The sequence below is a fragment of the Lolium rigidum genome, chromosome 7 (genome assembly GCF_022539505.1).
Source record: "Lolium rigidum isolate FL_2022 chromosome 7, APGP_CSIRO_Lrig_0.1, whole genome shotgun sequence".
Taxonomy (NCBI): domain Eukaryota; kingdom Viridiplantae; phylum Streptophyta; class Magnoliopsida; order Poales; family Poaceae; genus Lolium; species Lolium rigidum.
The window spans coordinates 358255731-358271766 of NC_061514.1; the positions used below are offsets into that span (position 1 = coordinate 358255731).

The 16036-nt window shown below is 47.3% G+C and overlaps 2 long non-coding RNA genes across 8 annotated transcripts; both read left to right on the plus strand.

Moving 5' to 3' along the window:
- Positions 1-1917: 1917 nt before the first annotated feature.
- On the plus strand, positions 1918-14761 carry LOC124673932. Of its 7 annotated transcripts, XR_006992875.1 has the most exons (6): positions 1918-2125; positions 2338-2412; positions 2808-2931; positions 3225-3400; positions 4004-5130; positions 5248-5467. It is a non-coding gene; the product is annotated as an uncharacterized LOC124673932 (long non-coding RNA). The 7 variants fall into 7 exon arrangements; XR_006992871.1 differs by adding an exon at positions 14494-14761 and having other exon boundaries at positions 1918-2931; positions 5248-5360; XR_006992872.1 differs by having other exon boundaries at positions 1918-2931; positions 4004-4193; positions 4955-5130.
- LOC124673934 lies at positions 6459-14399 on the plus strand. The gene is made up of 2 exons (XR_006992876.1): positions 6459-7044; positions 13972-14399. It is a non-coding gene; the product is annotated as an uncharacterized LOC124673934 (long non-coding RNA).
- Positions 14762-16036: the final 1275 nt, after the last annotated feature.

A 16036-nucleotide genomic window follows, 5' to 3' on the forward strand; every position in this document is an offset into this window, starting at 1 on the left:
AATTTAATGGATGCACTTGTAGATGCAGTATATTCGTAAATGTAGTTAACTATTTATCCAGAAAAGATTAGAAACAGTCCATATCAAATAGGGCTGGGTCCGCTTGAAGTTTGGAGTATTATGGCTACGAGTAGGAGACGGGAGTAAATCTGTGTTTGCCTACTCCACGGTTAGTAGTACTCCGTAGTACTGATCGCAGCGGAGATGCACCTTGGTGCGCTAGCCGCTTTTGCTTGGTGTTTTCCTGCAGCCTGGGCGCCTCCGCTCCCGCGACCCAGCAAAGGTTAGAACGCCTGATCCATAACGAGGTGACCAAAGAAGATACGAAAGGAGACGAGGCGACCGGGGTCGAAACATGGCTGCTGCACTGACCTGAAAATAAAGACTAAGGTGGAACGCAACAGAGAAGCGAAGCGCTGGGAGGATGGTGAGGCGACGGACATGCTCCGCTTGCCAAGCGCCGTATCACAGGGCTCGATCTTGGCGGCGGGGAGGGAGAGGGAGAGCCTAAAGGAGAAGGGGCGGACCAGGATGGCCGACGTTGTTGACAAGGATGGAGGAGGCATGGCTCGACGGGGACGAGGACATCGGCAACGTGGAGGCTGAGGCTCGTGGAGAGGATTGACCCTTAGTGGTGGAGGCTGGGTTGGAGATGGGGATGGGAGGAGGAGAAGGGCGGGCGGCCGGGAGAGTGGAGCGCCGCCGCCGCCAGACGCGGAAGGAGAGGCATGCGAGGGGATTGGGGAGGAGAAGGACGCGACGGGATTGGATGGGCAGCGAAAGGCGGCTAGGGTTTCACCGTTGTTGGGTTGGGCTGTGTTTTTTATATGAGAGGCAGTGAAAAAATGGACGGACCTGATTCCCTGCGAGGAACCATCCGACGGCCACAATCTCAAATAGGATGACTTACAACGTCGCAGAACAAGTGATAACATTAGCATGTATAATATTTTTTTCCATTGACTATTATGCCATAGAGCAAATCAACTCTCACTTAATAAAGTTTTCCACAGTAATCATCATTGCAAAATAAGGCCTTTCCTGTCTAAGTTTTACCGTGTCACTGCATGACAGAGTTTCAGCCTTGTCAGCTTCATACAGAGGCAGTGAGAAAATGGACGGACCTGATTCCCTGCGAGGAACCATCCGACGGCCACAATCTCAAATCGCTGTGAGGCCCCCTATGGGGGGCATCATATCCCACGGTATGATTGCTGCACCCTCATGGAGCTCTCACAGACGTTTGGATTTTCGACCGTCCGATCGAGCTGACGTGGCGCGATCTCGGCCAGCCGTTCCGTCCAGGGCGCGAGGCCCTCGCGCGAACCCACGTTTTATCCATGGGTCGGGAAAATCCCCGCTCGGCCCGATCTCTCGCTAGCCCTCCACCAATCGCCACGCCCCCAATCGCTCCCCAATCCCCACTCCTCTGCCCGTCGCCTTCCCTTCCTCTCCCCTCGCGCCCCCCATCCCGCCGCCACCTCCATCTCCTGCGCCTCTCTCCCGATCACCTCCTGCGCGGGCGACGGGCGGCGCGGCCGACATCGGCGCCGGCGACGAGGGCAGCGCGGGCGACCTCCGCAGGAGGCTGGCATGGCTGGGCGGCTTGGGAGGAGGAGGAGGTGGAGCTCCGGCAGCCGAGCCGGCCGCGGCCGCGCCCCAGACACCTCGCTCGAGCTCCGCCCTCAGACGGCCATGGCGGACAGCGATGGCGATGGTGCAGCCCACGAAGGAGCCAAATGGATTGGAGGATTTTCTCCTGCCCCTCCCCTCGCGTGCCCCCTCCTCTTCCCCTGCTTGGGCTGCAGCCACCACTCCCTCTTGGCCGATCTCCCATCTTCGCCATGGCCGGGCGGCAGCAGCGCCGACCTTGGGGACGAGCACCGCGTGCGGGACGAGCTGGGCGCCGGCCTTGGGCACGAGCGGGACAGAAGATACGTGGAGGCGGTCGCCCGACCCACTGATGGCGAGGAAGAGCAAGGGGCGGGCCGGCACCCCCACAGAGTTGCTGGGGACTGCTGGGAGGAGGAGCACACGATCTTCTGGCCTACTTTGTCACCGAGGATGCAGACCAGCAGCCCAGGAACCTGCCCTCCTCTGCCTCTTCTTCAAACGAGACCAGCAAGTTATCTCCTCTCCCTCTCTTTCTCTCCTCTCTCTCTCTCTCTCTCTCTCTCTCTCTCTCTCTCTCTCTCTCTCTCTCTCTCTCTCTCTCTCTCTCTCAAAGGAATAGAGAAAATCTCAACTTTATTTGTAACTTTATTTGTTGGTGCAGATCTGTTTTCATATGCTCACAAGGTGCTTGATGACAACTCTAGCTAATATTATTATTGACAGGAAGTGGCAGCGCGTGGTGGTGGTCCTCGGCAACGACGAGAGGGAGACCGGATGGATGCTTCAAGATTCAATGTGGTTGTCATGATCCTCCAATCCATTTGGCTCCTTACTGCCAATTTGGTCATTTTACTCGACTTTTCCCCCTTTTGATTTGGCTTGTATGTTTTATGTGTGATCTGAACGTTCGTTAGTTTTGTTTCATGGATAATTATTTGTTTGGCATGAACTACTCCAGAGCAGGGTGTATACAATATTCTTTAGATTTTGGTTATATTAGGCTGGTCTTTTTTGATGGTATGGGCAAAGAGATTATTTGTATGTCATTGTTTTTTTATTTTGGCCAGCATTTCGTGAATAAGTTCTAATAGGGGGATTGTAGCTCCTTTTTGTAGATCTAAATTCCATCTCTTTATTTGATAGGGCACCTACACATTTTAGATTTATTGTTTGTTGCTTTGTTTACATGCAAGGTATGAGAACCAGGATGCAAATGCTACATCGCAACCTGTGTACCAAGCTTGAAGAAATTTAGAAACTGAGGGAGCATAAAATCCAAGAGCTTTTACATCAGAATGTTGCTGTTGAGTTGGCATGGTATACCCTTTGCCTTTTCATGCATTTCAATTCTTCCTGCAACTTCGATTTAAATAATATTCAGAAAATTCCATATTGTCTAAATGACATGATAAGCTCACAGTTTAAGTCTTGAAAATTATAGTAATACTTATGTCTTCATGGGGGTTCAGCTATGCATTTAGTGTCTTTTCATAACAGACCCAACACCTTATATGACGCATTTAGTGTCTTTGCCCAATTAACTATTTACTTGTTTTTGCTTTTTGCTGTGTTTGACTTTATGTAGTAATGCAGTTGCTTACGTGATGCAGATATTCAGGCCATAGTCAATGTATTTGCTGGTGTGTTTGAGGTGGATGTATCAAACTGGCCACCATTTATGCCAAATGGTTTCGAAGGTGTTGAAACCGGATCCACAGTAGTCTTATTTGCCTATGTTGGATTTGATGCAGTTGCTAATTTTGCAGAGGAAGCTAAATGACCACCGGTAAATTCGATTTTTCCCATACTATCACCTTTAAGTCGTTTCTCTCATCATAATTCATTTGCTTCTATGAATATTGAATTGTTTCTCGAATTTCCAGTAGATATTTTCTCTTTTGTCACCATAATCCATTTGCTTTTTATAATTTTGAAGTGTCCAGCAATCTATTTCTCTTTTATCACCTTTGATTTTATATATGTAATCTAGCTTGGATCTCTGATAGCTATGTGGAATATGTTTGGCATTGCCTAGGAGTATTGCCATGTGGTTGTTGGTGCATATATGCAGAGCCAGGCCTGCAAAAATAGGGATTTTGGTATTTAATTATCTTCTATGTGTACATAATATCTGCATTGTATGATCAATGAAACCAGTAGAGGATTCTATGATTATAAAAATTAGGATTAGTTATACGAAGTTCAGTTTGTTTATATGCCAGCGCATGGTTGTTCCCAAGGCATGCCCCTAACTTGCTACTGATAAGAACAAAATGTATACATGTTAGCTTCTCAGAGTGATTTATTAAGCCTGTAGAGGATTGGATTCATGGTTGTTTGATCTAAATATCTCCCTCAGGTTTAATTGATTTATGTGGGTGCATTTTAGGAGGATCTCATGGCGTGACCGAAGAAGATGGGGATCCTAAATTGCCGGAGATGATGTCTCAAGGAATGAGAATTGTTTTGGGTTATCAGACTAGTGGGTGGATGGTGAGGAGAACGGTAGAGGTCATGAACATTGTTGTCTGAGCACATCTCAAGGGACTGAAGTTTCTCTACCCCAATGACGTACTGAGGTACCACATTTATCGTTTACCATGGTTCTTCTACCATTCTTATCTCTGCAATCACAAAGGGACATGCATATGCACACAAGCAGCATCCCCTCCCCCCTAATTTAGGACAGCTTCCTTTCACTTCTTTTTGTAGTAGCCTTGTGATTTACATATTTACTTGCACATCTTTGGAGTGAAGAGTGCCATTAACCCCTTCACCAAACACATGTACTTCATATATGCTTAGCCATACATGTTATTTAATAATTAAGAGTTATTTATATGCATAAGCACCTGATAAGCATTGCTGCCTTATGAAGCAGCGTTGTTAAGATTGGAACCTTACATCAAGAAAAATGGGTTTCTTGGCACATGGATTTGGCATTAACTTTCTAAAACTTGTGATTGATTGATTTACTTGCTAGGATAAAGTGTAGGCTATTGAAGGAACAAATGCTCAAAATAGTCTTTTTTTGGCAACTGAAAGATCAGGCAAGATGTCAGAGCACTTTATTGGACATGCAAGCAAGATTGCTTCTGGATATGCTAGGCAAGGGAATAGAGTCTGCCCTGATAAATCCATCAACTCTGCTACCTACGATTGCTTGATGAGGAATACATATGAAAAATGGATTTATTTATTTGCTCAGAGTTCGTTCGTACATGCACATTTGTTATATTTGGTACTTTCCAAAGGAAAATAAGAAAGGGCAACCTATCCATGTTATCTGGAATAAGTACTTTACTTATACTACTTCCATGTTTTTACAATTTTACTTCAGCATGAACCATGAAGTCATATATCAAGAAATTACGGCTAATCAACAAAGTAATGTATCCAAATATTATCAGTTTATCGTGCTTTGGATCGTTGCTGCTTCCGGGTAATTGTATCATATAGTCGATGGTGGTGATTGTATGATTACAGGATGTTATCAAGAAGTATTATGCATCGATTGTAAGTTTTGTCTTGTTTTCCTGCACTTTCCCCGCTTAGTTGAATTGAGATAGTTCTGAATACCAAATGATAATTAACTTGATGTTTATGCTTGCTTACTGGCTTCTATGACAATAGGTCAAGACCAAAAATGAGAGCACATAGCCTGCCTGTTGATGCAACTGTCGAAATTGTTGAGCTGAGTTCAGGAAGTATGGTGCTATCAAACCTGGCGAGTAGTACACCGTCAGGTTAGTTAATATTGTATGAATGCAGGCTTGGTTTCCATAAATCATATGCCTGCTGACATTTCTGTGATGGCTGTGCAGCCTGATGGGTTCATTTGATTTCCATGCTATCCTATCTTCCTCTGAATACGTTGCATTTGCTTCATCCGCTCACATCATCCATTTGTAGTTCATTTTTCTGCTACCAATCAATGCACATATTGTTTGGCTTTTGTGCTACAGAACTAATGGTTCCCTGCACTGTATATCCTTAAGTCAGTTTCATCTCTATATGCCAGTGGCCTTCTCTGTCAGTCGTGAGGCAATAGGTTAAAGCTGCATAGTAGTGCTTGCTTTTTCTTTACATAAGTTGGTCACATTGTTTCCACAGGTTTCAAGTAACACACGTTTGCCCAAATTAAACCATCAAATGAGAGAATACCATGCGTAGTTGTATGGTTATTTGTTTAGCTCAAAATAATTAAAGGTTTCTAAGATGCTACTACGAGAATAGAATAGTGAGGCATGTAGGGCTTTCTATCATGGTTAGGGAAATTTCATATATCCATAAATTCAAAAGCTTTTATTTAATTTATAATGAATAAAGTGGAAGAGGTATCATTCATATATATTAGTTAAAGAAAGGTAAGTACTGAAATTAGTAACTTTTTCTACGCCTAAATGAAGAGCATGCCATTTTCTTCCTAGCAAATCAGGTTGCTTATTTAAATTCATGTACTTGTTTATTCTATTTCCACTTCATATGTTGATATGAACTGAGAAAAAATATGAGTGGTTTGTTTCCTTATCTATTGTGTAGGACACTCGGAAAACCAAAACTGATCATGGGTGCATATGCACCTGGTATGTATAAAACATATTTCAAAAAGTAAAAAAATTTAGGAAAAAAATTTAGCATGTAGAGGGATATGTTCTATATGTACACATAAAGTTTCACGTAAAACCAACAATTTTTGTACCATGTGTAAAAAAGACAAATAATGCCTCGAGAAATAGACTATTTTAACACCAAAAATTTGTCTTTTTAGTACAGGGCACAAAACATATCGGTTTTTGCTGAAACAACTTTGTGAACATGTAACATGTCAAGGTATACACGAGGCATTTTTGTTTTTATTTTTTTAACATTTGGAAATATGTTTAATATGCATTTCAAATAAAGGGTGCATATGCACCCGGGTGCAGAAACACCCTGTCCGTAGGACACTGTGTATTTTTACTTATTAATATCTCCTAGATGCCCTGCTCTTATTTTACTTAGTGTTATTTGAAAGTTCACCCAACATGATTTATTGATATAACTCTTCACAATACTCGGTGTATTGTTGATTGATAGTGCTATGTTTTTTTCATACTCACAGCTAATTGGACTTTTAGATGTTCATCGTGTCGTATCTTTGCTTACTAGCGGTTAACTATTTCTGTATAACTCCGATGTTACATCATGTTATTGCTATGTGATTTCCGAACCTGACTGAAATGCACTGGTAGGGCAGTTTTGTTGTGCATGTTCCTTAAACTGGGAACTAGCCCAGCTTAGCCTAATGATCGAAAAGCGCTACCGCTGATTCCTGGTACATCAGTAAAAGGTCCTCTTTGGAATTTCATAGCCCGATCACCACTGTTTAATTGTAGCACGGGTGAATATGATATTGTTTTTCATTGGGTCACTACTTCATTTGAGCAGGTGTTATCACCAAGATTTAACCAAGTCAGAGGTGGGCCGCAGTCAAGATGGGCTTAAAGAAATATACGTGGAGAATTATATGAATCGGCCTTTTATACCAAGTTGGGCTTAATTGCCCGTGTATCTGTAATATATTAGATCGTATTTTAGTTAAGAGATAGAATCTTGGTCGTGCACGGTTTAGTGCACGCCCTCATTAGAAAGTCCCCTGGACTATAAATATGTACCTAGGGTTTACGGAATAAACAACAACTCACGTTCAACCCCAAAAACAAACCAATCTCGGCGCATCGCCAACTCCTTCATCTCGAGGGTTTCTATCGGGTAAGCGACATGCTGCCTAGATCGCATCTCGCGATCTAGGCAGCACAAGCCCCACGTTGTTCATGCGTTGCTCGTCTTGAAGCGCTTTTGATGGCGAGCAACGTAGTTATCATTAGATGTGTTAGGGTTAGCATTGTTCTTCGTTTAAGCATGCTTACGTAGTGCAACCCTTGCATATCTAGTCGTCCTCACGCCTATCTCAGGTGTGGGGGCGGCACCCCGCTTGATCATTATTTAGTAGATCTGATCCGTTACGATTGCTCCTTGTTCTACAAGGATTAGTTTAATATCTGCTATAGTTTGGCCTTACAAAGGGGGGGGATCCTGTGGCACGTAGGGTGGCGTTCGCAAGTCCTAAACGGGATGTTCCTAGGATCAACTTCATGTTGGTTTTTGGCCTTGTTTAGGATCGGCTTACGAGCACCGTGCGTGGCCATCCGGCCCAACTCTGGAGTAGGATGATCCGATTATGTGGTGAAAACCCTAAATCGTCGTAGATCTCATTAGCTTCATCTTGATCAAGCAGGACCACCAAGTATTCGTACACCCCGTACGGATCATGGGTGGATCGGCTCTTTGAGCCGATTCACAGATAACCCGAGAGCCGATCGAGGCTCGTATTTAACGTTTACATGTATGCCCCGCGGAAACTAAGCGAGGCAATCTCATCACCTTCCCGACCAGGTATAGGTCGGGTGGCACGCCCTTGCACTTCGCAACGCCGCGTGTGACCGGAAGAGCATTGCGGGCCGTCGCTCGGAGGGGTCTCAGCCAGCCGCAGCTCTAGGCTCCCCCGGCTCTACCAGTGTTGACAAGGCCGCTGCCCGCCGGTGGGTTTTGGCAGTCAACACATTCTGGCACGCCCGGTGGGACAATCGTCTACATCAACCACATCGCCATCTACATCTGAGATGGCGGACGGCACGCCGGTCACCTACGAGGATCTGCCTGACGACCTCAAGAAGCAATACAACGAGATCAAGGCTACCCTCGAAGCCGACCTCATCGGCTCTTTTCAGAGAACCCGTTCCGGTGGCATCAGATGGAAGGGGTTCTCACCAGAAGGTGCACTCGATGGGGTAGACCTTTCTTCCCCGTTGGAGGAACGCACCGGGGGTCCGCGGCGCAGAGATCAACTACACTGGTGGCTCACTCGCTACACCGCCACTCGAGAACTTGGTCAACGTGCCGGAGCGTGTCGCTCGCGCGTGATCCAGGAGATCATGAGCCACCAGTACTCGCCGTCAGGACCAGCTCTCGGGACTCATCAAGGAGAGTTGCCTTTCCGGTCCCGTCCACCGCTGCCATTTGCGTTGGCAGCACCTCGCTGAAGTGCCGACTACACCGGCATTCCTCGTCTACTGAATTGGTGGCGACCCCGGTGACTACCGGTTCTTAATGGAGGCGCCTAAGGAGATCCCTCATGGGTACGCGTGCATGTATGTGCCGGATTGTGGTGACCGGGCACTCACAAACCAGGCCACAACATCGGGGACTCCGGCGAAGACAGGAGGAACGTCGGCGACAGAGCGGACGTGGCTAACTAAATACGCCACACCGACGAAACTCCCGAGCCCAGCTCCTCGCAGCTGGCTCGGAGCTGGAAAAGCAAACGTGGCAGGCCAAGTACGCCACCCGGCGAATCTTCGAGTGCAACTCCTACGGCCAGCACAGCGGATCAGATCAGCACCATACCGAGAGACCAGTTCGGCATGATGCCGAAAAGAAGGGCGATCGGCTATTCCAAGCCGTACCACGACGATTACGAGATGATCCCGCTGCCACCAAAATATCGGCTCCCTGACTTCTCCAAATTCAGTGGATCCGATGGCTCCAGCTCCATCGAGCACGTCGGCCGATATTTGGCTCAACTAGGACCGGCTTCAGTGTCGGATCAGCTACGCGTGAGGCTCTTTTCACGAGTCCCTCACGGGATCGGCTTTTGGATGGTACACCTCTCTACCAGCGAACTCCATCCGAGTCTTGGAAGCAATTGGAAGAACGAGTTCCATATGCAATACCATTCGAAGCTTCCGAGTCCGGCATTGCCGATCTAGCACAACTACGTCGAAGCGCGGGAAACGGTGACGAGAATACATCCGACGCTTCGAGAATCTTAGGAACCGATGTTATTCGGTTCGTATAACTGAAAAGGAAGCGATCGAGTTGGCGATAGCAGGCCTTGCAACACAGCTCAAGGACATGGCCTCCCAAGCAGATTATCCCTCACCGGCGCACATGGTTCGGAGACTATCGGCATATGAACAGCGCCACCCCGACCTGTACCAAGACAAGTTCAAGCGTGCGATAGTCATGGTCGATACGGAGGAGGATGAAGTGCCTCGCGGGAGGCCAAGAGATAGCGAGTGGCTGAGTGGACTCGGGGAGGAACCCACGTGGCCTGCAAATGGGTAAAGCCACCGGGGCCGCCCAGGGGATTTGATTTTGACGTGACCAAGACTCGAACAAATCTTCGACCTCCTGCTCAAGGAGAAACAGTTGACGGTTCCTCGAAGGTCTCAAGTTCCCCACGGCGAAAGAGCTAAACGGAAAGCCGTACGCAAATTCCACAACTCGCTTTCCCATGCCACCAACGACCGCCGGGTGTGGCGTCGGCACATCCAAGCGGCGATAGAGAAGGGGCGGCTAATTTTCAACCAGTACGCCATGAAGGTCGACACCCAACCCTTCCCCGCCGTTAACATGGTAGAAATCACCTACCACGAAGGTTGCCGGCCAGGTCCCTCGTTCAGCATCAACATGGTAGGACCTGGAAACCACTCCGGCAAAGATGGAGATGAGGGCAGCCTGCTCTCACAGCAAGGATACGAGATGAGGCCGCTCCACGCGATCGGCTCCGTCATGATGGCAAGCGCTATGTCACGCAGGGAGAGGCGAAGAATATAAGATATCAGCGACCCCTCTCTGATCACCTCCTCAACAAATATGTTAGTCAGAATGGTCAACGCCGGCGACCCAATTACGGTGATAGAGAAGATCGTTTGGCTAGAGAAGCCAGAAGATATCGTCGGCAGGATCACGATGAGGAGGAGCACGAGCGCTATGCCACGGAAGCATCCAGGGAGCAAGATGACAACGCCAGACACTGGGACTGCCCCTTCTTCAGACACTGCTGGGATTCAGGAATGAGCCGATTGCCCACAATCGGCAATTGCCCGAATGCAATCGAAAAGGAAGGAGGCAGCCAACGTGTCCGTGTTCGAGCGCTTAGGGCCTCTCCCGCCACAAAGCAAACGCGCTGAGTCACCTCGTTGGGCAGATCTTGAAGATTCGAAGACGAGGGAGAAGTGGAAGAAGACAGTACCACCGGCCAAGGTGGTGCCCCGACGGACTCAGCCGTTCCCAGAAGCGCAGGGTTCAACGATTGCGCGGCCTGGAGGAAGCCGAAAGGTTGTACCTGCATACGCTAAGGAAGGCACGGCCTGACCTGGCTGCAAAGGTTCAGCGAACCCTGGAAGAGGGTCGTCCACGGAAAATGGAGTGGCGCCCTAAACAGAGGAAAGCCGATGATGAGACATCGGCTGGCACAAACATGGTACTCGTCTTGCCGACAGAGCGTAGCGCTCCACGACTCTACGGAGCACACAAGGTGGACGACAGCAGGCGCATCAAGTCAGAGGTTGGGTTGGTTTCATTCAGCCTGACCAAGTAGCAAGATCAAACCAATGGGCAAACCAGGAGAGGCTGATCCTTGTGATCGGCCCCAAAAAATTTACGAAGGGAACTTACAAAACCTTCAACGAACAAGCAACGTGGAGGCCGATTCCAGCAATCGGCCAAAATTATCCTCACCTACCTCTCTGCCTGGGTTCAACATGTTATCCAACAGAGCCGATACCATCAATTTTCTTGACAGAATCGGCTCGGGGGGGCACCCAGGTATATGGAAATATGAGGGTATACAACAGAAGCATCTCATCTTTTGTTGACGGGTATTGAAATATGGGGGCCGATGCACAGGTCGGCCGTAAAAATAAAAAGTGAAAATTCGAAAATTTTCGAGGCACAGCCGATGCAGCAGACATCGACTTCAGAATCAAGAAACAGCCGATGCGTAGCCATCGACTCTGGTTGTGCGAGGATTATCCAATCTGTAGGGTTAGTACAAGCTGGAACGGAAGATTATCGGCTGTCGGAGGAAGAAAGAGGATCGGCTGTGGCGCATTCTCGCCTCGAGTAAGAACTCGGGGGCAGCTCACCTTGAAGGCTTTCCGCTCAGAGAAGCCGATTTGTGTTCAAATCGGCTGACGCCGCATAAGGAATTTCCCCACACACGATCAGGCCCCAGGTCTACACAGTTCATGCGCGTATCCTCGTCTCTGTTTTGCGTTGGCTGAGACTCGGGGGGCAACAGGCCTGGTAGATTGCTCTGTTGAAGGACCGATGCGTTGTTATCGGCTCATTACGCATTGGCAAAGGGGACGAATCGGCAAGGTCAGTAGAAGGGAGAATCGGCTCAATTAAAAGGAATCGGCAAAATCAAGATTGGGGAAAAGTTCTTCATTGATTAAGAGGAGATTTCTTACATAAGGAGCTAATTGCTCTCAAAAGGGGAGTACTAGGGGATCCACTGCCCCCATCTACTACTACTGGCCCGATTCTAGAGGTCCTATCTATGGGCCATCACTGCCCTCGTCGTCGCTGGCGTCGCCACTATCGGCGCTGCTCCCGGCGGGCTCGTCGTCGCTCCAATGGCCGCCGACCGGGCCCTCGTTGTCTTCATCTTCTTCGTCAGCGTCGTCCTCGTCGGCCGTCGAAGTCGCTCGATTGCCCGGCCAAGGGCGGAACCGCTTGGCCGGCGGCTCGTCGGAGGAGCCCTCGTCGTCGTCCTCCTCCTCCTCTTCCTGCTCCTCCTCCTCCCCGGGAGAGGTGAAGTCGCAGGAGAAGCTGTCGTCGTCACTCCCCTCTTCCGTTTCCCCAACGGCGAGGAAGCGGAGATCGCTCTCCCCGTCCGTCAAGGACTGGTCGTCCTCGGACCAGACGGAGAAGTCGTGGTCTGATTCCTCCCCTGCCGCAATGGCGCGGCGGGTGTTGGCTGCGTGGACCGCCGCCGCATCGTACTCCGGCGTCGGCTCACGGGACGTGGAGGATTGGCTAGCAAGATCCGATGGAGCAGAGGAGGAGGAAGACATGGTGGCTGGGAGGGTTTTTGGAGTGCTAATGCGGAGGAGATACAAAGGAGGACTGTTCAGAGCGGTTAAATCAAAAGAGGATATAGTGGAAATTCAATGCCACGGCGGTTTCGAGGAAGTGGTGCCTAAAAAAAAAAACTGCCGAGTCACGCGGAGAAGTTGAGAAGGCAAGGCATCATCATGAGGGATACTGCGATGGTTTTGCCACGACATGACCCGACGAAGGAAAGCAGAGTGATTTTGGAATTACCAATTCCAAAACCAGGGGGGCATGTGTTATCACCAAGATTTAACCAAGTCAGAGGTGGGCCGCAGTCAAGATGGGCTTAAAGAAATATACGTGGAGAATTATATGAATCGGCCTTTTATACCAAGTTGGGCTTAATTGCCCGTGTATCTGTAATATATTAGATCGTATTTTAGTTAAGAGATAGAATCTTGGTCGTGCACGGTTTAGTGCACGTCCTCATTAGAAAGTCCCTCGGACTATAAATATGTACCTAGGGTTTCGGAATAAACAACAACTCACGTTCAACCCCAAAAACAAACCAATCTCGGCGCATCGCCAACTCCTTCATCTCGAGGGTTTCTATCGGGTAAGCGACATGCTTGCCTAGATCGCATCTCGCGATCTAGGCAGCACAAGCCACGTTGTTCATGCGTTGCTCGTACTCGAAGCGCTTTTGATGGCGAGCAACGTAGTTATCATTAGATGTGTTAGGGTTAGCATTGTTCTTCGTTTAAGCATGCTTACGTAGTGCAACCCTTGCATATCTAGCCGTCCTCACGCCTATCTCAGGTGTGGGGCGGCACCCCGCTTGATCATTATTTAGTAGATCTGATCCGTTACGATTGCTCCTTGTTCTACAAGGATTAGTTTAATATCTGCTATAGTTTGGCCTTACAAAGGGGGAGGATCCTGTGGCACGTAGGGTGGCGTTCGCAAGTCCTAAACGGGATGTTCCTAGGATCAACTTCATGTTGGTTTTTTGGCCTTGTTTAGGATCGGCTTACGAGCACCGTGCGTGGCCATCTGGCCCAACCTGGAGTAGGATGATCCGATTATGTGGTGAAAACCCTAAATCGTCGTAGATCTCATTAGCTTCATCTTGATCAAGCAGGACCACCAAGTATTCGTACACCCCGTACGGATCATGGGTGGATCGGCTCTTTGAGCCGATTCACGAGATAACTCGAGAGCCGATCGAGGCTCGTATTTAACGTTTACATGTATGCCCCGCGGAAACTAAGCGAGGCAATCTCATCACCTTCCCGACCAGGTATAGGTCAGGTGGCACGCCCTTGCACTTCGCAACGCCGCGTGTGACCAGAAGAGCATTGCGGGCCGTCGCTCGGAGGGGTCTCAGCCAGCCGCAGCTCTAGGCTCCCCCCGGCTCTACGGTGTTGACAAGGCCGCTGCCCGCCGGTGGGTTTTGGCAGTCAACAGCAGGACAATGTTACTACCATATTAAGATACACTCTGTTTATACATTGGGTCACTACTTCGAGCATGAAAATTTGTAGCTTGTCCAATTCTGCATCGTCCTCCATAGAAAATGGTACGCCAAAACTATCAGCATGAGTAGCTCCGTGCCTCTGTAGAGTGTACTCTTGAAAGAAGCAGTCCTAATGCAAGAGAAAGAGTCCTAATGCAAGAGAAAGAAAGCAACTGAGGGAACTTATCTTGGAGGATATAAATCATCGAACCAAACATCCTTCCACAAAGAACTGTGTCACCTGGATTTTTTGTGCATGTTGTAACTCTGTAAATATCAAACATTAGCTACTTAATTGACTCAGTTAGCTGAGTTTTTGTTAGACCTTGTACTATCCAAATATGTTCAGGTTCGTTCAGAAAAAAATGTTCAGGCTTGTTAAGTTCGAGTTTGTTTTGCTTTGGAGTCAGAGTAATGCAACATGTGTACTCAATGATTTTTATACCTTATGAGACATCTTTGTTTTTGCCATAAAGATGGAGCCTCAGCATAAGTGGGATTTGCCAAACCGTGATTGCAATGATGGAGGGCACCATGATATGGAAATATGTCCTCCCCGATCAATCTGGGTAGTTGCTTCAGATTCAAGTTGTTCCTTTGAGCAGTAGTCCAGCGGACTACTATGCTTGTTTTGGTGCGGTAAATTAAGTTCATGGCTTGTTTAGATGAACATTGAAATTCTTCAGAGGGCTGTATTACTATTGTCTATCTCTGAATATTGGAAGTTGATGGTTTTTTCTTTTGTCAAACAGAAACTATGAAAAACTTCGGATTGCCTTGAATCATGGGTTTGCGAGATGGCATGGAGTATCTACCTTATTCTTTAGTGTTTCTATTTTTATCCATGCATCATTTCATTTCATCCAAACCAAGCTGTAAAATACTCCAATTATGCCCTTTAATTGTCACTTACAAAAGATGAAAAGAGCTCAGTCCAGCTGCAGATGTTTGCAATTAACTCACACTGCTGAATAATAAACTTATTAAAAGATTTAAACTGAATAGATTTCAACAGACAAATTTTGTACGACTTCTAAAAAGAAAATTGATATTATTTCATTTTCTACCATCGCCTTGGGAGTAAGAGCCTTGGCAGTTCAGTCGGCATCCTGCGGGGGCGGTGGAGCATCCTACCAGCAAGCCAAGTCCTCATCTGGCCGTCGAACTGGGGCAGCGCCGCGGCCGTTGAATCTCCATCACGTGGGGAACATATGTGGCCTTCGAGTCTCCGACCTGTGGGGCAATGCCATGCTAACCCAGCCTCCATCGTGTGGGTGTAGCATTTTGGCGGTAGTCACGTCCGAGAAGTCGTGGCCGCTGAATCGCTCGAGGAGATAACACAAAAGAATTAAGAGTAAATTTGGTGCACAAAGACATTAGTGATCCTTTTTTAATAAAAAAAACATATTTTCGAGTTTCAAAGGTTATTGGAAAAAGGATGTAGCCAGTAAAATATCCCGCAAACGTGCAAATTATGAGTTAGAAATAACGCGTGGATCCAAGTAAAGTGATTCAAATTTCCAAAAATATTTAGACTTTTTGTGTAGCTCAAATGGAAAATATTTTGAATTAACATTTTTCACGTTTGTAGGATACAACATTTTAGCTACCATTATGGTTTAGTTTAACGATTTTTCAAAACCTATAAATATAATTTTTGAATTTCTTAATATGAAGAGAATGAATTTACAGTATCTGATTATTGATAGAAGGTTATACAAAATAAGCATTAGCACGAACTCTACGGGATCGTGCGCCAATTTGAATTTGCTAAAGTATCTTTATTTCTGCCAGAACTGCACAACTAGCTGCCAGAAGATAACGAGCTGCCTCACGGTATAAGTAGGCAGCCGACATCTTTGACGACTACTGCGATATGCATGACTCTGACGGCCGTCTACGTGAGACTACTACTCTGCTAAAAGGAAGTAAGAAATAAAAAAAAACATCTCTCTTCGTATTAATTGTGTAGAACATATTAATATTTGTGCATGATGCGTCCTTGAAGAAGATATCAGC